The sequence below is a fragment of the Ziziphus jujuba genome, chromosome 6, assembly GCF_031755915.1.
Source record: "Ziziphus jujuba cultivar Dongzao chromosome 6, ASM3175591v1".
Classification (NCBI taxonomy): Eukaryota; Viridiplantae; Streptophyta; class Magnoliopsida; order Rosales; family Rhamnaceae; genus Ziziphus; species Ziziphus jujuba.
In genome coordinates, this window is record NC_083384.1 from 2,775,287 (window position 1) to 2,801,233 (window position 25,947).

Here is a 25,947-nt window from a genome sequence, read left to right on the forward strand (position 1 = left end):
ATTGCAAGGGGAGTTGAAGGGTACGAATAGCCAAGATTCGTTTCATATATAATACAAATAGAATCTGATCCCTTGCATTCATTTGTTTCTATTTTCTTTTCATATTCTATTTCCCCATTTCCCCCTATGTTGTTACTTCCTGGGTTGTTACTTTCTGGAACCCATCTAAATGATGTGCATGGTACATAGTTCTGCATCATTAAATCAGCTCAGCTCAGCTCATGTGGAAAAAGTATCTTTCAAAATTTGAAAATCGTACTGAATCCCTCTAATTTAATTGTTTATTTATTATTTTTTTATTAGAATTTCTTTATTTTTAGCCTATCCTTTTTTTAAAATTATACATAATATATGAAATGAATGAAACTTTAGCTCTTTGATCTATAAAAACACAAAAAAAAAATGAACTAATATTCTTTGAATATCTGCAGTTGCAGAAGTGAAGATGAGTTTCTGATTATTCGATGAGCAAGTTGTAGTTCATAAAAATCATGGGCAATATAATCCTTACGTAAAGGCCATCCTATCCAACTTTTCGACATTAAGATATGTTGTGGATGTGGATGATTATTATAAGAGGTTCCCAACATATCATATGATTCCCTTTCTTGAAAATCAACACTTTTCCAAACCCAGAAAACAAACGGAATTCTAGGATTCCTCCTTGGGGCAAATACTTTTATGCATCCTTCTTACGTTGATCTATACCATACTTTATTCGCGTAAGATGATACACACTGGCCAACAGTCCACCTGGTGCTACATCATAGGCACATTGGGAGCGTAGATAATTGTAACCATATACATATAAAATGACAGCAATGGAATGCCAATCCTTGGGCTTTATTTGTAAGTCTCTATTCCTTGGTAATCGAAGCCCAAAAATCTATGAACTAGCCCATGTTTGACTAACCAAGCAGATAAATGACCCTGCATGTTTTTTATCTCTCCCGTATTTTTATTTGTATTGTATAAGTAGTTTATTTGTATAAGCATTATAAATATTTGACATTTACGATTACGATGACATTTATAAAGATTGGCTTGCTGTTTCGTATTCTGTATCTATACAAAAAAAAAAATAAGCTCCTGCCTAATTCACTAATTCATGGGAAGATATTGAACTTTTGTATTTGAAAAGTGTTTTTGGGGGGATCTCTGAAGTAGATGGTGGTTGATAGAGTAATCCTTGATTATAATTTCCCGTATGAGTACTGCGTCCAACACGAAACTTGTGGTTATAGTAAAAATCCGATTCACCTATTGAGATCTAATTCAATCTTCATAGATTTCTCGAGATATTTTCTTCCGAAGTTTTGTTATAGCATCTATAACGGCCTATGGTTTAGGTGGACAACTGGGCAAATAGACATCTATGAGAATTAGCTTATCGACCCCCCGACCAGTACTTTAAGAATCAGTACTGAACATCCCCCTTGTTATTGTACATGCTCCCATAGTAATAACATATTTCGGTTCAGACATTTGTTCATATAATCTCACTAAGGAAGGGGCCATTTTCATTGTTACTATACCCATTATTAAAATTAGGTTAGCCTGTCTAGGACTAGATCTTGGCACTAGCCCATAACAATCAAAGTTGAATCGCGATCCTATTAATGAAGCAAATTCAATAAAGCAACAACTGGTACCATGGAGAAGCGGCCATAAACTGGAGAGTCTTGACCAATTTGAAAGATCACCTGATGTAGTTGAAATAACTAAATTTTGGATTGTTCAATTAAGGAAGGGAAAAACTCAATAATGGAATTCATAACTGTTTCAAATACATTTTTTTATTTATTGTCTGATGAATATTCAAGAGTTAAGACCATTCCAAAGCTCCTTTTTACCATGCATAAATTGAACCAACAATTAGGATAAACGTGAAAATTAAAGCTTCTATAAATATGGATGCCCCCAATACATCAAAACTCATTGCCCATGGATAAAGAAAAACCGTTTCAACATCCAAAACAACAAAAACAAAAGCAAACCTATAATAACAGAGTCGAAATTGTAACCAAGCATCCTCCATTGGTTTTAATCCTGATTCATAACTCAAAAGTTTTTCGGGTCCTTTGCTGGGGCCTAAAACTCTGGAAATCAAAAATGCCAAAATAGGAATAACACTTGATATTATTATAAATGCCCATAAAATACCATATTCGTAAAGCAAAAACATAAATGTACTCCTATTGATAATGTGGAAAATATACCGGATTAATTGATTTGAATTGGAATTAATTGTCAAGTCATCTATAATTGCTTAGTGCTGTGGTATATGTCTCGTTTCAAGATTATCCATAGCCATTATAAACTATAATTCTAATTCCATTTTATTTCTATTGCCTATAACATTTATTTAAATCCTCTAATTGTTTCTGCTAAACCAACATATTTCCCTTGTGAATCGGTAAATACTTCTGCTACGACGAAGGGTTGTGATAGGAAACGCTTAATTTTTCATGCTCTTACTATGGTTAAGCGATCTTCTTTGGATAATTCATCCAACCCAAGGATAGCTATTGATACGAACCTAGGACAACCTACTCCTAAACCCGTATTATATTAGCACAGATCTTAATTAAGTTCAAGTTCTAATGGAATTGACCTAAACCCCTAACCAACCTGTGGTTAGAAACCTTGGTATAATATAGATGCCATAATAGGGGATGGAAAACCTATTGATAAGTCAAGCTAAAACAACCAATTCTCTAATGGTGTTTTAGGTGTTCTCAAAGAACAAAGAGATAGTTAATCTCACAAGTATTTTCTTAATCAAATCAAAGTTTTTTTCTTATTAACAACTAAGCCTTTAAATAGGCTACAAAGCCACAAAATGAAACGCTAGAACATAAAGAAAACCAGCCACCACACATAAAGAAACCTAGTTGGCCGAAACTCTACTTCCTTTCCTAATCTAAGTTTGATTAATTAATTCCTTTATATTAAATTAGGAATTAATTAATTTACAATGGAAAGAATAAAATAAAAACCTTCCTAAAGTTATTTGTCCAGAAAATAAATAAATAAAAGCCAAAAAGTAATGGTAGTTTCCTAAAACAAAAAGTAAAAACAAATTAGGAAACTAAAAATGCTAGCCTTTTGATCGAGTTGACTTTGATCCATCTTTCACCTCTTTGAGCTCTAAATCATCTTCTAGATGCTTTATAGGATGCTAAATAAGCTGAATATGAAGTCCCACACGTTGCCCATGCTTGGAAAAATAAGAAAAGGCTAATACAGTAAAATACAGTAAAGCCAGCAAGCAATACAGTAAATTCGGCCAAATTGTTGATGCTGTCCGTACAAGCCATTTTTGATTGCATTTGAGGCTGATTTAACTTGATTCCATGACCTATTAGGCATATGTATTGAACCCATAAATCATTGGAACCATTTCATGCTTCCCGGACTCCAAAAATGTACCAAAACCGTTACCCGGGTCCGTACCAGTCTCCAGCGCTTGTATCAGCAAAACAGGTGTTGGTTCCTTGGTCATGATCATTCCTTCTTGATTATGATTTATCCTTTTAATAAGCACAGCAAGGTTATCCTTGAACTTCTTGGCTTGTGCTCTAGTGATTGGTCCCGCCTTCATCCGTAACGGATTAGCACCCCAGCGGGTTATCGGTTGAGCGGGCTCGGGTGGAATCACATCATTCCCCTCCTCTTGAAAAGGATTTGTCCTCAAATCAAGATCATCACCTGCAGCAAAAGGAGTTAAGTCAGCAATAATAAATGCAGCACTAACACTATACTCACCTATTAAATTAAGTTTGTAGGTATTCTCGTGAATCCGCTTCAAAACTTGAAAAAGTCCATCCATAGGCGGCACGAGCTTTGACTTTCTTTGTTTAGAAAACCTTTCCTTTCGTAAGTGCAACCAAACCAATTCTCCTGGGTCAAACACTATTACAAAAAAATCTAGAAATACATGCTCATTATGGTAAAAATTACACTTTTTAAAGTTAGCAAACAATATTTCCCAAATTTTCAAATTGCCACTAAGTAAATCTCTCAACAATGCAGATAAAGTTCTATGCAATAAAGACATCTTTAAATAAATATCTTTAAAATTCATGGTCAGCAATGATTTCTTATTCATAATTACTTTATTAACATCACCAAAGCTAAGATAAAAATTTATATTTTTCCTTTCTTTTTCTTTCACACTCACTGATTCAATGGGTTTTACATCACTCTCGGTTTTTGCACCAAATTTCTCACTTTCGGGTTTAATATAATTTTTCCACACAGCCTGAGTATTAGAAGACTTACCTTGGACAGCAAGCTCACCTTTTCCCTTTTTATTGGATGGTAGTCCACTTGGAATTTCATTTGGGAAGATATCTCCAAATTCCTTCAAAAGAGAAATCATTGAACTTGGCAATTCAAGTTCTTCAAAGTTAGTTTGATCATTAAAATAAGTTTCTTTATAAATCATGACCAAAAAAGGTTTTTTACACTCAATAACCTTATTAATATCCCCTAAACTCAAATAAAAGTTGCTACTTGATCTTTCTTTTCTTTCTTTTTCTTTTTCCCCCTTGGATTGGTGCAAACCTTTGGATTTCCCTTCCTTCTCCAAGCTCTCGGGTTTGCCACTCTCTTTCCCCTCTCTTTTGATTTTTCCTTGATCTTTCCACTCAATATGAGTCTTAGAAACCTTACCTTGATCAACAACCTCATTCTTATCTTCTTGAAATGATGGTGAAGCCGTTGGTGCCATACTTGGTTTTTCCTTAAGCTTTTCGGCTTCTTTCCTTTGTTGCATTTGTAATTGGTCTTTGTAAACCTGTGTAGGAGATAATGGTTCTAGCTTGACCTTCTTCCCTTTAAACCTGAAAACAATACTATTTTCTCGACCAAAATGAGTAGCATCTTTATCAAATTGCCATGGCCTACCTAATAGTATATGTCCAGCAATCATGGGTACAATATCACATAAAACTACATCCTCATATCTACGTATATTAAATTTTACTTTGGCTTGTTTATTCACTTTTATTTCACCACCATCATTAAGCCATTGTAATCTATAAGGTTCTGGATGTTTAATAGTTATTAAGCCTAATTTATCAACTACAATGTTACCAATTATATTTGTACAACTTCCACTATCAATAATCATACTACAAATCTTTCCTTGAATTTCACATCGGGTGTGGAAGATGTTCTTTCTTTGAATTTCATCCTCGTCTTTGTATGCAGCAAGTACTCTCCTAGAAAGCAAGTTTAATTCAGCATTGGATGCTTGCAAGGTTTCGGGTTCACCCTCCAAGTCCTCCTCCTCTTGCTTGGCTTCATCCTCACTTTCTTCACTTTCCGATTCTAGCTCGTCATTGCCCTTTAACACCATGATTCTTCTATTTGGGCATTGGCTATCGATGTGTCCTCCTCCCTGGCACTTAAAACACACAACATCATGAGTTCTAGAAGGTTTAGGATCTAATTTTACCTCATTCTTTGGTGCTTGGACAGATTTGGTTCTAGTTTCCTTCCTTGGCCAGTTTGAACTTTCTTCTTTGACTTTCGGCTTTAGCTTGCTTTCATAGATGGGATTGTTGCTCCAGCCATTTGAATTGGACCTTCCATTGTTGGAAACACCTCCAAACCATGATCTTACACCCCTCGTCTTGAATTGGTGCTCAAGCTTAATGGAAACATGCAACATCTCCTCCAACTCCAAGTATTGTTGCAAATCTAGTTGGTTGGCTATCTCACGATTCAAACCACCAAGAAATCTTGCCATGGTTGCTTCTCTATCCTCATTCATGTTTAACCTCATCATGAGCATCTCCATCTCTTTGTAACAATCCTCCACGGACCTAGTTCCTTGAGATAAAGATTGAAGTCTTTGATGCAGCAACCTATGATAGTGTGATGGTACGAATCGCTTCCTCATGGCTCCTTTCATTTGTCGCCATGTAGTAATCAAGTCATCACCAACTCTCCTTCGGGTGTTTTGCTCATTGGTGCACCATTGGAGTGCATAATGTCCAAACTCCATTGCTGCCAATTTCACCTTCTTAGCCTCCGAATAATTATGGCGGTCAAATATCATCTCCATCTTTTCTTCCCACTCCAAATATGCTTCGGGGTCACTTTTTCCCATGAATGGTGGGATGTTGATCTTGATATTGCTAAGATTGTCATCTTTTTCTTCCCTCCTATATCTTCCATGGCCAGCTCTATTTTGGACAGCAAAAGTTTCGTCCATACCTTCCACAAAGTCTCCATCGAATGGCTCCTCATCAAATTCCTCTCTCGGTCTCTCGCGACCTCCTCGTCCTCGGCCTCGCCCTCCATGGAATTCTTGCCTATTTCTTGTATTCGGGATTCCTTGCGAGGCTTCTAGTCTTCCCACACTTTGATTCACATGCTCAACTTGAGCACTAACCCGCTGTATTGATTCCAAAATAGCTCTCATGTCCACCTGGTCTCCACTCCCGGTGGCTCGGGCATCGCCATGGAATGCTACGGACTCCTCCTCATTGATCCTCAAAGGTGGATCTCCTCTCCTCATTCTTGATTCTGTCATGTTAGTATAATAATGCAATAAAAATAAAATAGGACCTTACAATTTCACTCCCTTATGTGTTTCACTCAAATGAGGACTCGTCACTCGTGTTTGCACACTAGTTTCGGCTTTTACCCTCTTTTAAGCTCACACACTCTTGTCTTTTTCCACTCAATGAATTATCTCAAAGTTCTAATTAAAACACCCAAAAAACAGCAATTAGATCACTAGTATGTTTTAATTAAACTTATCAACAAAACAGTAGCAAAAAATAGGCAATACCGAAAGAGTCCAACAAATCCTAATTTTTTCGGCTTTCTAGACAAGAAAACAGAAAATAATGGAAAAACGTTGGAATTTTTGAAAACTGCACCAGATGGTAGGAGATTATGAGTTCAAGAATAAAATTCCAGGAAAAGAAATTCAAATACGAACAAGAATCAAATTGAACAAAAATATAGAATAGTTGTTGGTTGTTGTTCTTTATAATTCAGGTTTTGTATCAAATCCTTTAACTGATTTTAATCCAAATAATTTAAGCACCCAAAATCCAAATATCCAGCAGCAAAAATAATTTCCCATCAATTCAAATATTGAATAAATAAACAAAAACCCAGCAGCTCCAACAAATTCCCAGCAAACAAATCAAACTCCAACAAGCCGAAAAATATTTTTTTTCCTTTTTTTTTTTTTATCCGGCTTTGCCTCTACTTTTTTTTTTTTTTTTTCACTCACAGGACATAAACAACTGCCGTAGCAAGAGTAAGTACCAAAATTGCAATTCCAAATCCAAAACAAACACCAAACCCGTGACCTCCAAATAAACAAAATGTGCAGTTTTTTTTTTTTTTTTTTTTTAATTGTTGCTGCAAACTTCTTTTTTTTTATTTATTTTTTTTCCTTGTTTTCTTTTTTTTTTTAATATATGAATGCAAATATTTAAGACTAAAACAGCAAAAGAAAATCAACAAAAGCCAAATTAACAAGAACAATGATAAAAGACAACCAACAAACTAGGAAACAAAAATACGATAAAACTAGGAAATCCTAAATCAACTAGGAATGAATTTTTTTTTTTTTTTTAAGATGCTGAACGTGTATAGGATGGATGCAACCTTAACCTAATGTAAACATTGCAGAATAACACAAAAAAAACAAATAAAGCAAATAAAGATAGATCAAACCTGAACAGAACTTAGCTCTGATACCAAATGATACGAACCTAGGACGACCTGCTCCTAAACCCGTATTATATTAGCCCGGATCTTAATTAAGTTCAAGTTCTAATGGAATGGACCTCAACCCCTAACCAACCTGTGGTTAGAAACCTTGGTATAATGTAGACGCCACAATAGGGGATGGAAAACCTATTGATAAGTGAAGCTAAAACAACCAATTCTCTAATGGTGTTTTAGGTGTTCTCAAAGAACAAAGAGATAATTAATCTCACAAGTATTTTCTTAATCAAATCAAAGTTGTATTCTCATTGAAAAATAAGCCTTTAAATAGGCTACAAAGCCACGAAATAAAATCCTAAAAATAAAGAAAAACCAGCCACCATAAATAAAGAAACCTAGTTGGCTGAAACTATACTTCCTTTCCTAATCTAAGTTTGATTAATTAATTCCTTTATATTAAATTAGGAATTAATTAATTTACAATGGAAAGAATAAAATAAAAACATTCCTAAAGTTATTTTTCCAGAAAATAAATAAATAAAAGCCAAAAAGTAATGGTAGTTTGCTAAAACAAAAGGTAAAAACAAATTAGGAAACTAAAAATGGTAGCCTTTTTTATCAAGTTGACTTTGATCAATCTTTGACCTCTTTGAGCTTCAAATCAGCTTCTAGATTCTTTTTAGGATGCCAAATAAGCTTAATATGAAGTCCCACACGTTGCCCATGCTTGGAAAAATAAGAAAAGGCTAATACAGTAAAATACAGTAAAGCCAGCAAGCAATACAGCAAATTCGGCCAAATTGTTGATGCTGTCCGTACAAGCCATTTTTGATTGCATTTGAGGCTGATTTAACTTGATTCCATGACCTATTAGGCATATGTATTGAACCCATAAAGCATTGGAACCATTTCATGCTTCCCGGACTCCAAAAATGTACCAAAACCGTCACCCGGGTCCGTACCAGTCTCCAGCGCTTGTATCAGCAAAACAGGTGTTGGTTCCTTGGTCATGATCATTCCTTCTTGATTATGATTTATCCTTTTAATAAGCACAGCAAGGTTATCCTTGAACTTCTTGGCTTGTGCTCTAGTGATTGGTCCCGCCTTCATCCGTAACGGATTAGCACCCCAGCGGGTTATCGGTTGAGCGGGCTCGTGTGGAATCACATCATTCCCCTCCTCTTGAAAAGGATTTGTCCTCAAATCAAGATCATCACCTGCAGCAAAAGGAGTTAAGTCAGCAAATAATAAATGCAGCACTAACACTATACTCACCTATTAAATTAAGTTTGTAGGTATTCTCGTGAATCCACTTCAAAACTTGAAAAAGTCCATCCATAGGCGGCATGAGCTTTGACTTTCTTTGTTTAGAAAACCTTTCCTTTCCTAAGTGCAACCAAACCAAATCTCCTGGGTCAAACACTATTACAACAAAATCTAGAAATACATGCTCATTATGGTAAAAATTACACTTTTTAAAGTTAGCAAACAATATTTCCCAAATTTTCAATTTGCCACTAAGTAAATCTCTCAACAATGCAGATAAAGTTCTATGCAATAAAGACATCTTTAAATAAATATCTTTAAAATTCATCGTCAGCAATGATTTCTTATTCATAATTACTTTATTAACATCACCAAAGCTAAGATAAAAATTTATATTTTTCCTTTCTTTTTCTTTCACACTCACTGATTCAATGGGTTTTACATCACTCTCGATTTTCGCACCAAATTTCTCACTTTCGGGTTTAATATAATTTTTCCACACAGCATGAGTATTAGAAGACTTACCTTGGACAGCAAGCTCACCTTTTCCCTCTTTATTGGATGGTAGTCCACTTGGAATTCATTTGGGAAGATATCTCCAAATTCCTTCAAAAGAGAAATCATTGAACTTGGCAATTCAAGTTCTTCAAAGTTAGTTTGATCATTAAAATAAGTTTCTTTATAAATCATTACCAACAAAGGTTTTTTACACTCAATAACCTTATTAATATCCCCTAAACTCAAATAAAAGTTGCTACTTGACCTTTCTTTTCTTTCTTTTTCTTTTTCTCTCTCGGATTGGCGCAAACCTTCGGATTTCCCTTCCTTCTCCAAGCTCTCGGGTTTGCCACTTTCTTTCCCCTCTCTTTCGGTTTTTCCTTGATCTTTCCACTCAATATGAGTCTTAGAAACCTTACCTTGATCAGCAACCTCATTCTTACCTTATTGAAAGGATTGTGAAGCTGCTACGAACCTAGGACGACCTGCTCTTAAACCCATATTATATTAGCCCGGATCTTAATTAAGTTCAAGTTCTAATGGAATGGACCTCAACCCCTAACCAACCTGTGGTTAGAAACCTTGGTCTAATGTAGACGCCACAATTGGGGATGGAAAACCTATTGATAAGTGAAGCTAAAACAACCAATTCTCTAATGGTGTTTTAGGTGTTCTCAAATAACAAAGAGATAATTAATCTCACAAGTATTTTCATAATCAAATCAAAGTTGTATTCTCATTGAAAAATAAGCCTTTAAATAGGCTACAAATCCACGAAATAAAACCCTAAAAATAAAGAAAAACCAGCCACCACAAATAAAGAAACCTAGTTGGCTGAAACTATACTTCCTTTCCTAATCTAAGTTTGATTAATTAATTCCTTTATATTAAATTAGAAATTAATTAATTTACAATGGAAAGAATAAAATAAAAACATTCCTAAAGTTATTTTTCCAGAAAATAAATAAATAAAAGCCAAAAAGTAATGGTAGTTTCCTAAAACAAAAAGTAAAAACAAATTAGGAAACTAAAAATGCTAGCCTTTTTTATCAAGTTGACTTTGATCAATCTTTGACCTCTTTGAGCTTCAAATCAGCTTCTAGATTCTTTTTAGGATGCCATATAAGATGAATATGAAGTCCCACACGTTGCTCATGCTTGGAAAAATAAGAAAAGGCTAATACAGTAAAATACAGTAAAGCCAGCAAGCAATACAGTAAATTCGGCCAAATTGTTGATGATGTCCGTACAAGCCCTTTTTGATTGCATTTGAGGCTGCTTTAACTTGATTCCATGACCTCTTAGGCATATGTATTGAACCCATAAAGCATTGGAACCATTTCATGCTTCCCGGACTCCAAAAATGTACCAAAACCGTCACCTGGGTCCGTATCGACTTCCACGATTTGGATGCTTCGAATAGGCTTTGTATCTTCAAGTATGGACAAGCTCTGTTGAGATTGATTACCCTCTATATAAATACTCCCAGTTTGCCCTTAAATCTCTTAATTTGAGCTCTTGTGATTGGCCTAGTCTTCATCCGTGTCGAGTCAGCACCCCAGCGGGTTATCGGTGGAGTGGGCTCGGGCGTAATCACATCATTCCCCTCCTCTTGAAAAGGATTTGTCCTCAAATCAAGATCATCACCTGCAGAAAAAGGAGTTAAATCAGCAACATTAAATGCAGCACTCATGTTATACTCACCCGGTAAATCAAGCTTGTAGGCATTCCTGTTATTCGGCTCCAAAACTTGAAAAAGTCCATCCATAGGCGGCATGAGCTTTGACTTTCCTTGTTTAGGAAACCTTTCCTTTCGTAATTGCAACCAAACCAATTCCCCTGGATCAAACACTATTACAACAAAATCTATAAATACATGCTCATTATGGTAAAAATTACACTTTTTAAAGTTAGCAAACAGTATTTCCCAAATTTTCAAATTGCCACTAAGTAAAGCTCTCAACAATGTAGATAAAGTTCTATGCAATAAAGACATCTTTAAATAAGTATCTTTAAAATTCATGGTCAGCAATGATTTCTTATTCATAATTACTTTATTAACATCACCAAAGCTAAGATAAAAATTTATATTCTTCCTTTCTTGTCTTCCTTTTCCTTTATCACTCAATGCCATCTCACCTTCCTCACTCTTGGCTTTTGCACCAAATTTTTCACTCTTGGTTTTATTAAAATCTTTCCACACAACCTGAGTATTAGAAGACTTACCTTGGATAGCAAGCTTACCTTTTCCCTCTTGATTGAATGGTAGTCCACTTGGAATTTCATTTGGGAAGACATCTCCAAATTCCTTCAAAAGAGAAATCATTGAACTTGGCAATTCAAGTTCTTCAAAGTTAGTTTGATCATTAAAATAATTTTCTTTATAAATCATGACCAGCAAAGGTTTCTTACACTCAATAACCTTATTAATATCCCCTAAACTCAAATAAAAGTTGCTACTTGATCTTTCTTTTCTTTCTTTTTCTTTTTCCCCCTTGGATTGGTGCAAACCTTTGGATTTCCCTTCCTTCTCCAAGCTCTCGGGTTTGCCACTCTCTTTCCCCTCTCTTTTGATTTTTCCTTGATCTTTCCACTCAATATGAGTCTTAGAAACCTTACCTTGATCAACAACCTCATTCTTATCTTCTTGAAAGGATGGTGAAGCCGTTGGTGCCATACTTGGTTTTTCCTTAAGCTTTTCGGCTTCTTTCCTTTGTTGCATTTGTAATTGGTCTTTGTAAACCTGTGTAGGAGATAATGGTTCTAGCTTGACCTTCTTCCCTTTAAACCTGAAAACAATACTATTTTCTCGACCAAAATGAGTAGCATCTTTATCAAATTGCCATGGCCTACCTAATAGTATATGTCCAGCAATCATGGGTACAATATCACATAAAACTTCATCCTCATATCTACGTATATTAAATTTTACTTTGGCTTGTTTATTCACTTTTATTTCACCACCATCATTAAGCCATTGTAATCTATAAGGTTCTGGATGTTTAATAGTTATTAAGCCTAATTTATCAACTACAATGTTACTAATTATATTTGTACAACTTCCACTATCAATAATCATACTACAAATCTTTCCTTGAATTTCACATCGGGTGTGGAAGATGTTCTTTCTTTGAATTTCATCCTCGTCTTTGTATGCAGCAAGTACTCTCCTAGAAAGCAAGTTTAATTCAGCATTGGATGCTTGCAAGGTTTCGGGTTCACCCTCCAAGTCCTCCTCCTCTTGCTTGGCTTCATCCTCACTTTCTTCACTTTCCGATTCTAGCTCGTCATTGCCCTTTAACACCATGATTCTTCTATTCGGGCATTGGCTATCAATGTGTCCTCCTCCCTGGCACTTAAAACACACAACATCATGAGTTCTAGAAGGTTTAGGATCTAATTTTACCTCATTCTTTGGTGCTTGGACAGATTTGGTTCTAATTTCCTTCCTTGGCCAGTTTGAACTTTCTTCTTTGACTTTCGGCTTTAGCTTGCTTTCATAGATGGGATTGTTGCTCCAGCCATTTGAATTGGACCTTCCATTGTTGGAAACACCTCCAAACCATGATCTTACACCCCTCGTCTTGAATTGGTGCTCAAGCTTAATGGCAACATGCAACATCTCCTCCAACTCCAAGTATTGTTGCAAATCTAGTTGGTTGGCTATCTCACAATTCAAACCACCAAGAAATCTTGCCATGGTTGCTTCTCTATCCTCATTCATATTTAACCTCATCATGAGCATCTCCATCTCTTTGTAACAATCCTCCACGGACCTAGTTCCTTGAGATAAAGATTGAAGTCTTTGATGCAGCAACCTATGATAGTGTGATGGTACGAATCGCTTCCTCATGGCTCCTTTCATTTGTCGCCATGTAGTAATCAAGTCATCACCAACTCTCCTTCGGGTGTTTTGCTCATTGGTGCACCATTGGAGTGCATAATGTCCAAACTCCATTGCTGCCAATTTCACCTTCTTGGCCTCCGAATAATTATGGCGGTCAAATATCATCTCCATCTTTTCTTCCCACTCCAAATATGCTTCGGGGTCACTTTTTCCCATGAATGGTGGGATGTTGATCTTGATATTGCTAAGATTGTCATCTTTTTCTTCCCTCCTATATCTTCCATGGCCAGCTCCATTTTGGACAGCAAAAGTTTCGTCCATACCTTCCACAAAGTCTCCATCGAATGGCTCCTCATCAAATTCCTCTCTCGGTCTCTCGCGACCTCCTCGTCCTCGGCCTCGCCCTCCATGGAATTCTTGCCTATTTCTTGTATTCGGGATTCCTTGCGAGGCTTCTAGTCTTCCCACACTTTGATTCACATGCTCAACTTGAGCACTAACCCGCTGTATTGATTCCAAAATAGCTCTCATGTCCACCTGGTCTCCACTCCCGGTGGCTCGGGCATCGCCATGGAATGCTACGGACTCCTCCTCATTGATCCTCAAAGGTGGATCTCCTCTCCTCATTCTTGATTCTGTCATGTTAGTATAATAATGCAATAAAAATAAAATAGGACCTAAAAATGCTAGCCTTTTGATCAAGTTGTCTTTGATCAATCTTTCACCTCTTTGAGCTCCAAATCAGCTTCTAGATGCTTTCTAGGATGCCAAATAAGTTGAATATGAAGTCCCACACGTTGCCCATGCTTGGAAAAATAAGAAAAGGCTAATACAGTAAAATACAGGAAAGCCAGCAAGCAATACAGCAAATTCGGCCAAATTGTTGATGCTGTCCATACAACCCCTTTTTGATTGTATTTGAGGCTGATTTAACTTGATTCCATGACCTATTAGGCATATGTATTGAACCCATAAAGCATTGGAACCATTTCATGCTTCCCGGACTCCAAAAATGTACCAAAACCGTCACCCGGGTCCGTACCAGTCTCGAGCACTTGTATCAGCAAAACAAGTCTTGGTTCCCTGGTCATGATCATTCCTTCTTGATTATGATTTGTCCTTTTAATAAGCACATCAAGGTTATCCTTGAACTTCTTGGCTTGTGCTCCAGTGATTGGTCCCATCTTCATCCGTAACGGATTAGCACCCCAGCGGGTTATCGGTTGAGCGGGCTCGGGCGGAATCACATCATTCCCCTCCTCTTGAAAAGGATTTGTCCTCAAATCAAGATCATCACCTGCAGCAAAAGGAGTTAAATCAGCAATAATAAATGCAGCACTAACACTATACTCACCTATTAAATTAAGTTTGTAGGTATTCTCGTGAATCCGCTTCAAAACTTGAAAAAGTCCATCCATAGGCGGCATGAGCTTTGACTTTCTTTGTTTAGAAAACCTTTCCTTTCGTAAGTGCAACAAAACCAATTCTCCTGGGTCAAACACTATTACAACAAAATCTAGAAATACATGCTCATTATGGTAAAAATTACACTTTTTAAAGTTAGCAAACAAGATTTCCCAAATTTTCAAATTGCCACTAAGTAAATCTCTCAACAATGCAGATAAAGTTCTATGCAATAAAGACATCTTTAAATAAATATCTTTAAAATTCATGGTCAGCAATGATTTCTTATTCATAATTACTTTATTAACATCACCAAAGCTAAGATAAAAATTTATATTATTCCTTTCTTTTTCTTTCACACTCACTGATTCAATGGGTTTTACATCACTCTCGGTTTTTGCACCAAATTTCTCACTTTTGGGTTTAATATAATTTTTCCACACAACCTGAGTATTAGAAGACTTACCTTGGACAGCAACCTCACCTTTTCCCTCTTTATTGGATGGTAGTCCACTTGGAATTTCATTTGGGAAGATATCTCCAAATTCCTTCAAAAGAGAAATCATTGAACTTGGCAATTCAAGTTCTTCAAACTTAATTTGATCATTAAAATAATTTTCTTTATAAATCATGTCCAACAAAGGTTTCTTACACTCAATAACCTTATTAATATCCCCAAAACTCAAATAAAAGTTGCTACTTGACCTTTCTTTTCTTTCTTTTTCTTTTTCTCACTTGGATTGCCGCAAACCTTCGGATTTCCCTCTCTTCTCCAAGCTCTCGGGTTTTCCACTTTCTTTCCCCTCTCTTTCGGTTTTTCCTTGATCTTTCCACTCAATATGAGTCTTAGAAACCTTACCTTGATCAGCAACCTCATTCTTACCTTCTTGAAAGGATGGTGAAGCCATTGGTGCCATACTTGCTTTTTCATTGAGCTTTTCGGCTTCTCTCCTTTGTTGCATTTGTAATTGGTCTTTGTAAACCTCTTTAGGAGATAATGGTTCCAGCTTGACCTTCTTCCCTTTAAACCTGAAAACAATACTATTTTCTCGACCAAAATGAGTAGCATCTTTATCAAATTGCCATGGTCTACCTAATAGTATATGTCCAGCAATCATGGGTACAATATCACATAAAACTACATCATCATATCTACTTATATTAAATTTTACTTTGGCTTGTTTATTCACTTTTATTTCACCACTATCATTAAGCCATTGTAATCTATAAGGTTCTGGATGTTTAATAGTTATTAAGGCTAAGTTATCAACTACAATGTTACTAATTACATTTGTACAAATTCCACTATCAGTAATCATACTACAAATCTTACCTTCAATTTCACATCTGGTGTGGAAGATGTTCTCTCTTTGAATTTCATCCTCATCTTTCTATTCAGCAAGTACTCTCCTAGAAAGCAAGTTTAATTCAGCATTGGATGCTTGCAAGGTTCCGGGTTCATCCTCCAAGTCCTCCTCCTCTTGCTTGGCTTCATCCTCACTTTCTTCACTTTCCGATTCTAGCTCGTCATTGCCCCTTAACACCATGATTCTTCTATTCGGGCATTGGCTAGCAATGTATCCTCCTCCTTCGCACTTAAAACACACAACATCATGAGTTCTACAAGGTTTAGGATCTAATTTTACCTCATTCTTTGGTGCTTGGACAGATTTGGTTCTAGTCTCCTTCCTTGGCTAGTTTGAACTTTCTTCTTTGACTTTCGGATTTAGCTTGCTTTCATAGATGGGATTGTTCCTCCAGCCACTTGAATTGGACCTTCCACTATTGGAAACACCTCCAAACCATGATCTTACACCCCTTCTCTTGAATTGATGCTCTAATTTAATAGCCACATGCAACATCTCCTCCAATTCTACATATTGTTATAATTCTAGTTGATTGGCTATTTCACGATTTAAACCACCAAGAAACCTTGCCGTGGTTGCTTCCATATCTTGATTCAAGTTCAATCTCATCATAAGCATCGCCATCTCCTTGTAATAAACCTCCACAGATCCATGTCCTTGAGATAAAGATTGAAGTCTTTGATGCAGCAACCTATGATAGTGTGATGGTACGAATCGCTTCTGCATGGCTCCTTTCATTTGTCGCCATGTAGTAATCAAGTCATCACCAACTCTCCTTCAGGTGTTTTGCTCATTGGTCCACCATTGGAATGCATAATGGCCAAACTCCATTACTGCCAATTTCACCTTCTTAGCCTCTGAATAATTATGGCGGTCAAATATCATCTCTATCTTTTCTTCCCACTCCAAATATTCTTCGGGGTCACTTTTTCCCATGAATGGTGGGATGTTGATCTTCATATTGCTAAGATTGTCATCTGTTTCTTCCCTCCTATATCTTCCATGGCCAGCTCTATCTTGGATAGAAAAAGTTTCATCCATACCTTCCTCAAAGTCTCCACTGAATGGCTCCTCATCAAATTTCTCTCTCGGTCTCTCGCGACCTCCTCGTCCTCCATGGAATTCTTGCCTATTTCTTGTGTTCGGAATTCCTTGGGAAACTTCTAGCCTTCCCATCCTTTGATTCACATGCTCAACTTGAGCACTAACCTGCTGTATTGACTCCAAAACAGCTCTCATGTCCACTTGGTCTCCATTTCCGGTAGCTCGGGCATCGCCATGGAATGCTACGGACTCCTCCTCATTGATCCTCAAGGGTGGATCTCCTCTCCTCATTCTTGATTCTGTCATGTTAGTATAATAATGCAATAGAAATAAAATAGGACCTTACAATTTCACTCCCATACGTGTTTCACTCAAATGAGAACTCGACACTCGTGTTTGCACACTTGTTTCGGCTTTTTACCCTCTTTTAAGCTCCACACTCTTGCCTTTTTCCACTCAATGAGTTATCTCAAAGTTCTAATTAAAACACCCACAAAACAGCAGTTAGATCACTAGTATGTTTTAATTAAACTTATCAGCAAAACAATAGCAAAAAGTAGGCAATACCGAAAGAATCCAACAAATCCTAATTTTTCGGCTTTCTAGACAAGAAAACACAAAATAATGGAAAAACGTTGGAATTTTTGAAAACTGCACCAGATGGTAATAGATTATGAGTTCAAGAATAAAATTCTAGAAAAAGAAATTCAAATACAAACAAGAATCAAAGAGAACAAAAATATAGAAAACTGTTGGTTGTTGTTCTTGTAATTCAAGTTTTGTATCAATTCCTTTGACTAATTTTAATCCAAATAATTTAAGCACCCATAATGCAATTATCCAGCAGCAAAGATAGTTCCCCAGCAACTCAAATATTGAATAAATAATCAAAAAACCAGCAGCTCCAACAAATTTCCAGCTAATAGGTCAAACTCAAACAAACCGAAATATTATTATTATTATTATTATTTTATTCGGCTTTACCTCTTCCCCTTTTTTTTTTTTTTTTCTTTTTTCACTCACAGAACATAAACAACTGCAGTAGCAAGAATAATTACCAAATTTGCAATTCCAACTCCAGAAATTCACCAAACCCGTGATCTCCAAATAAACACAAATGTGCAGTTTTTTTTTTTTTTTTTAAATGTTGCCGCAAACTCTTTTTTTTTTTTTTTAATATATGAATGCAAATATTTGAGACTAAAACAGCAAAAAAAAAAAATCAACAAAAACCAAAATCAACAAGAACAATGATGAAAAACAACAAACAAACTAGGAAACAAAAATACGATAAAACTAGGAATTCCTAATACAACTAGGAATTAATAAATTAATTTGTTTTTTTTTTAAAGATGCAGAACGTGTATGGGATGGATGCGACCTTAACCTAATGCTAAAATTGCAGAATAATACAAAAACAAATAAAGCAAATAAAGATAGATCAAACCTGAACAAAATTTAGCTCTGATACGAACCTAGGACGATCTGCTCCTAAACCCGTATTAGATTAGCCCGGATCTTAATTAAGTTCAAGTTCTAAAAGAATTGACCTCAACCCCTAACCAACCTGTGGTTAGAAACCTTGGTATAATGTAGACGCCACAATAGGGGATGGAAAACCTATTGATAAGTCAAGCTAAAACAACCAATTCCCTAATGGTGTTTTAGGTGTTCTCAATGAACAAAGGGATAGTTAATCTCACAAGTATTTTCTTAATCAAATCAAAGTTTTTTTCTTATTGACAACTGAGCCTTTAAATAGGCTACAAAGCCATGAAATAAAACCCCAGAACATAAAGAAAACCAGCCACCACACACAAAGAAACCTAGTTGGCCGAAACTCTACTTCCTTTCCTAATCTAAGTTTGATTAATTAATTCCTTTATATTAAATTAGGAATTAATTAATTTACAATGGAAAGAATAAAATAAAAACCTTCTTAAAGTTATTTGTCCTAAAAATAAATAAATAAAAGCCAAAAAGTAATGGTAGTTTCCTAAAACAAAAAGTAAAAACAAATTAGGAAACTAAAAATGCTAGCCTTTTGATCAAGTTGACTTTGATCAATCTTTGACCTCTTTGAGCTCTAAATCAGCTTCTAGATGCTTTGTAGGATGAAAAATAAGCTGAATATGAAGTCCCACACGTTGCCCATGCTTGGAAAAATAAGAAAAGGCTAATACAGTAAAATATAGTAAATCCAGCAAGCAATACAGCAAATTCGGCCAAATTGTTGATGCTGTCCGTACAAGCCCTTTTTTATTGCATTTGAGGCTGCTTTAACTTGATTCCATGACCTCTTAGGCATATGTATTGAACCCATAAATCACTGGAACCATTTCATGCTTCCTGGACTCAAAAAATGTACCAAAACCGTCACCCGGGTCCGTACCAGTCTCCAGCGCTTGTATCAGCAAAACAGGTCTTGGTTCCTTGGTCGTGATCATTCCTTCTTTGTTATGATTTATCCTTTGAATAAGCACAGCAAGGTTATCCTTGAACTTCTTGGGTTGTGCTCTAGTGATTGGTCCCACCTTCATCCGTAATGGATTAGCACCCCAGCGGGTTATCGGTTGAGCGGGCTCGGGCGGAATCACATCAGCTATAATGTCCTGAAGTTCTTTGTAACGTTGTAAAGTTTGTTTAACTCTTTGTGCAGTTTCGTAATGTTATTCGCTAACGATCCGAGGTTGGAGCATAGTTGACGTTGAATCTGTAGGATCTACTGCTGGATAGATACCTTTGGTAGCCAATCCTCTTGGTTGTACAGTAGTAGCATCTAAATGTGCAAATGTTATGGCAAAAGCGGGATCGGTGAAATCATCCATGGGTACATAAACTACTTGAATAGAAGTTATGGACCCCTCTTTGGTAGAAGTAATTCGTTCTTGTAAAAAACCCATTTCGGTACTAAGAGTGGGTTGATATCCCACAGCGAAGGGCATTATACCAAACAAGGCTGATACTTTGGATCCCACTTGGACAAAATGAAAGATATTGTCAATAAATAGAAGTACGTATTGTTCATTAACATTTCGAAAATATTCTGCCATAGTTAGGGCAGTTAAACCAACTCTCATACGCGGTCCTAGTGGTTCATTCATCTGATCGTAGACTAGAGCTACTTTTGGTTCTAAAATATTTTTTTCATTAATTACTCCAGATTCTTTCATTTCTATGTAAAGATCATTGCCTTCACGAGTACGTTCACCTCCTCCACCAAATATGGATACGCCCTTATGAGCTTAGGCAATGTTGTTGATCAATTCCATAATGAGTACTGTTTTGCCCAGTCCCACTCCCTCGAATAGTCCTATTTTTCCTTCGTGGCAATAAGGGGCTAAAAGATCTACTACTTGAATTCCTGTTTAAAAAATCGATAATTTTGTATCCAACTGTATAAAGGCAAGCATAGATCTATATGTAAGAGATGTTGTGTGTGTATCTACAGGACCTAAATTATCAATGGGCTCTCCAGGCACGTTGAAAATTCATCCTAGCATCGCTCCACCAACTAGAACACTTAGAGGAGCTCCGGTGTCAACCACTTCCATTCCTCTTGTTAGACTGTCTGTAGCACTCATAGCTATGACTCTAACTCAATTATTTCATAATAATTGCTGTACTTCACAAGTCACAAAATTTTTTTGACCAACAGTATCTTGGCCCTTATGATGTGATTCCGCCCGAACCCGCTCCACCGATAACCCGCTGGGGTGCTGACTCGACACGGATGAAGACTAGGCCAATTACAAGAGCTCAAATTAAGAGATTTAAAGACTACCTAGGAGTATGTATACAGGGGGTAATCAATCTCAACAGAGCTTGTCCATACATATGCCTAATAGGTCATGGAATCAAGTTAAAGCAGCCTCAAATGCAATCAAAAAGGGCTTGTACGGACAGCATCAACAATTTGGCCAAATTTACTGTATTGCTTGCTGGCTTTACTGTATTTTACTGTATTAGCCTTTTCTCATACTTCCAAGCAAGGGCAACGTGAGGAACTTCACAATAAGCTTATTTGGCATTCCAAAAAGACTATTGAACCTGATTTGGAGCCCAATTGGATCAAAGAAGGGTCATTACCAACATAGTCGAAAATTACGATTTTTAGTTTCCTAATTTGTTTTTACTTTTTGTTTTAGGAAACTACCATTACTTGTTGGTTTTTATTTATTTATTTTCTGGACAAATAACTTTAGTAAGGTTTTTATTTTATTATTTCCCTTGTAAATTAATTAATTTCTAATTTAATATAAAGAAATTATTTAAAATCAATCATCATAAGCATCTCCATCTCCTTGTAATAATCCTCCACGGACTTACTTCCTTGAGATAAAGATTGAAGCCTTTGATGCAGCAACCTATGATAGTGTGATGGTACAAATTGCTTCCTCGTGGCTCCTTTCATTTGTCGCCATGTAGTGATCAAGTCATCACCAACTTTTCTACGGGTATTTTTCTCATTTGTCCACCATTGGAGTGCATAATGACCAAACTCCATTGCTGCCAATTTCACCTTCTTGGCCTCCGAATAGTTGTGGCAATCAAAGATCATCTCCATTCTCTCCTCCCATTCCAAATATGCTTCTGGATCACTTTTACCCATGAATGGTGGGATGTTTACCTTGATGTTGCGAAGATCATCATCTTCATTCCTTGCTGGTCTCCCATGGATTAGCCTTTCATGAGGTTCAAAAATTTCATCAAACCCTTCATCCAAGTCATCTCCATAGTTACTTTCCGCGAATTCCTCTCTTGGTCGCCCTCGGCCTCCTCGACCTCGACCTCCATGAGCATCTAACCTTATATTGGGCACTCCTTGGGATGTTTCTAACCTGTCCATCTATGATTTAAATGGTCAAATCGGGCATTCATCTGCTGTAATTGCTCCAATATAGCCCTCATGTTTGTTTGCCCAACACTCCCCGTAGCTTGGAAATCACCTATAAATCCTACGAACTCCTCTTCATTAATTCTCAAACGTGGATCTCCTCTTCTCACCCTTGAATCTGCCATGTTAGTATGAATAATACAAAAATAAAATAAATTCTCACTAGATTCACTCCCTCACGTGTTTCACTCAATGCAAGAACTTGACACTCGTTTTTGCACACTAATTTCGGTTTGTAACCCTCTTTTGTGCTCACACTCTCTTGCCTTTTTCCTCTCAATGAATTATCTCAAAGTTCTAATTAAAACACCCATAAAACATCAATTAGATCACAAGTATGTTTTAATTAAACTTATCAACAAAACAGTAGCTAAAAGTAGGCAATACCGAAGAATTCAACAAAACCTAGTTTCGGCTTTTCTAGGTAAAATAAAGCAAATTAATGAGACAAATTTGGAATTTTTAAGAACTGGGCTAGATGGTAAGAGTTTAAGGATTCAAGAATAAAATTTCAGAAAAATAATTTCAAACTCAAACAAGAATCAAAGCGAACAAAAATATAGAATAATGTTGGTTGTTGTTCTTGTAATTAAAGTTTTGCATCAATTCCTTTATCTAATTTTAATCCAATAATTTAACCACCCAAAATTCCAAATATCCAGCAGCAAAAATAATTCTCCAGCAACTAAAATATTGAATAAATAATCAACAAACCAGCATCTCCAACAAATTTCCAGCAAATAAATCAAACTCCAACAAACCGAATATTTTTTTTATTTGGCTTGTTCTTCCCCCTTTTTTTTTTTTCACTCACAGGACATAAAACAACTGCAGTATCAAATATCAACACTAAAAATTGCAATTCCTCACCAAAAATCCAACAAACCCGTGGCCTCCAACAAAAACAAAAGTGCAGTTTTTTTTTTTTTTTTTCTTTTTGTATGTTGCCTCAAACCCTTCTCTCTCTCTCTTTTTTTTTTTTTTAATATATGAATGCAAATATTTAAGACTAAAACAGCAAATAAAAATCAACAAAAACCAAAATTAACAAGAACAATGATGAAAAACAACCAACAAATTAGGAAACAAAAATGCGATAAAACTAAGAAATCCTAATTCAACTAGGAATGAATTTTTTTATTTTCTTATTTTTTAAGATGCAAAACATGTATGGGATGGATACAACCTTGACCTCATGATAAAATTTCATAATAAAACAAAAACAAATAAAGCAAATAAAAATAGATCAAACCTAAACAAAATTTGGCTTTAATACCAAATGATACGAACCTAGGACGACCTGCTCCTAAACCCGTATTACATTAGTCCGGATGTAATTATGTTCAAGTTCTAATGGTCACCTTGACCCCTAACCAACCTATGATTAGAAACCTCGGTATATAATGAAGACGCCACAATAGGTGATGGAAGGCCTATTGATAATTCAAACTAAAACACTCATTCACTAATGGTGTTTTAGGTGTTCAAAAGAACAAAGAGAATTCAATCTCACAATTAATTTTCTGTATAAAATTCAAGCTTCATTCTTATTGAAAATAAGCCTTTAAATAGGCCATGATTATGAAGCAAAAACCCTAAAAAAAATTAACTCAAAACCGGACTCAAAGTGTGGAGAAAAAGAAAGTAGAGAAAAGGAAAGTGCCTAATTTTTCCTAGTTTCCTAAATTAATTTGGATTAATTAATTCCTTTATTTTGAATTAGGAATTAATTAATTTACAATTGAAATACTAAAATAATAAATTTCCTAAACTTATTTTTCCAGCATATAAATAAATAAAAATCAAAATAAAAGACTAATTTCCAAAAACAAAAAAGTAAAAACAAATTAGGAAACTAAAATACTAGCTTTTTGACTAAGTTGACTTTGACCAATCTTCAACCTCTTTGAGCTCCAAATCAGCTTCTATATGCTTTTTAGGATGCCAAATAAGCTTATTATGGAGTCCCACACGTTACCCCTGCTTGGAGGAAAGAGAGAAAGCCAACTTAGAAAAATACAGTAAAGCCAGCATAAAATACAATTAAAACAGGCCAAATTTGAAGCTGTCCATACAACCCCTTTTTGAATGCCTTTGAAGGTGGATTGACTTGATTCCATATCCTCTTAGACATATGTATTGAATCCATAAAGATTTGGAACCATTTCATGCTGCTCGGTGTCCATATTTGCACCAAAATCGCTACCCGGGTTTGTGTCGGCTTCCGCCACTTGAATGCTTAGAATAGGCTTTGTATCTTCTAGTATGGACATGCTCTATTAAGAATTGATTATCCCCTGTATAAATGCTCCCAGGTTGTCCTTAAATCTCTTAATTTGAGTTCTTGTGATTGGCCCGGTCTTTATTCGTGTCGGGTCAGTACCTCAGCGGGTTATCGGTTGAGCGGGCTCGGGGGGGAATCACATCACATATCCTCTTAGACATATGTATTGAATCCATAAAGATTTGGAACCATTTCATGCTGCTCGGTGTCCATATTTGCACCAAAATGGCTACCCGGGTCTGTATCGGCTTCCACCACTTGGATGCTTAAAATAGGCTTTTTATCTTCTAGTATGGACAAGCTCTATTGAGAATTGATTACCCCCTGTATAAATGCTCCCAGGTTGTCCTTAAATCTCTTAATTTGAGCTCTTGTTATTGGCCCGGTCTTTATCCGTGTTGAAACAGCACCCCAGCGGGTTATCAGTTGAGCCGGCTCAGGCGGAACCACATCATTCCCCTCCTCTTGAAAAGGATTTGTTCTCAAATCAAGATCATCACCTACAGCAAAAGGGAACAAATCAGCAACATTAAATGCAGTACTCATGTTATACTCACCCGATAAATCAAGCTTGTAGGCATTCTTGTTATTCGGCTCTAAAACTTGAAAAGATCTGTCCACATGTGGCATAGGCTTGGACTTCTTTTTTTTTTTGTTCGGGGAACCTCTCCTTTATTGAGTGCAACAAAACCAAATCAACTGGGTCAAACGCTATCACAACAAATACTAGAAATACAAATTCATCACACCTTTTAATATTAGCAAATAATATCTCCCAAAGTCTCAAATTTCCACTAAGTAAAGCTTTTAATAATGCAGATAAAGTTCTATACAACAAAAGCATTTTTAAATTAGCATCTTTATAATTTATAACCAGCAATGGATTCTTACCCAAGATAGCCTTATTAACATCCCCAAAACTCAAATAAAAATTTTTACTTTTTCTTTCTTTCCTTTCTTTTCCTTTCTTTTTACACATTTTTCCTCCCTCTCGGTTTTCTCACCATTTCTCTTGGGTTTCTCCATTCTTCTCACCCCACTTTCGGCCTTCTCATGGTTTTTCCACTCAATTTATGTTTTAAAATGCTTACCTTGGACAGCAAGCTCGGACTTACCTTATTGGATGGATGGTGAAGCTGTTAGTGCCACACTAGCCTTCTCCTTGAGTGTTTCGGCCTCCCTCCTTTGTTGGCTTGTTTATTCACTTTTATATCACCACTATCATTAAGCCATTGTAATCTATAAGGTTCTGGATGTTTAATAGTGGTTAAGCCTAATTTATCAACTACAAGATTGCTAATTACATTTGTACAACTTCCACTATCAATAATCATACTACAAATCATACCTTCAATTTCACATCGGGTGTGGAAGATGTTCTCTCTTTGAATTTCATCCTCATCTTTGTATGCAGCAAGTATTCACCTAGAAACCAAGTTTAATTCGGCATTGGATGCTTGCAAGGTGTCGGGTTCATCTTCCAAGTCCTCCTTCTCTTGCTTGGCTTCATCCTCACTTTCTTCACTTTCCAATTCTAGCTCACCATTTCCCTTTAACACCATGATTCTTCTATTCGGGCATTGGCTAGCGATGTGTCCTCATCCCTGGCACTTAAAACACACAATATCATGAGTTC

The 25,947-nt window shown here is 36.2% G+C and overlaps 1 pseudogene; it reads right to left on the minus strand.

Moving 5' to 3' along the window:
* Positions 1 to 2,361: 2,361 nt before the first annotated feature.
* Positions 2,362 to 21,225, minus strand: LOC132804157 (ATP synthase subunit beta, chloroplastic-like; annotated as a pseudogene).
* Positions 21,226 to 25,947: the final 4,722 nt, after the last annotated feature.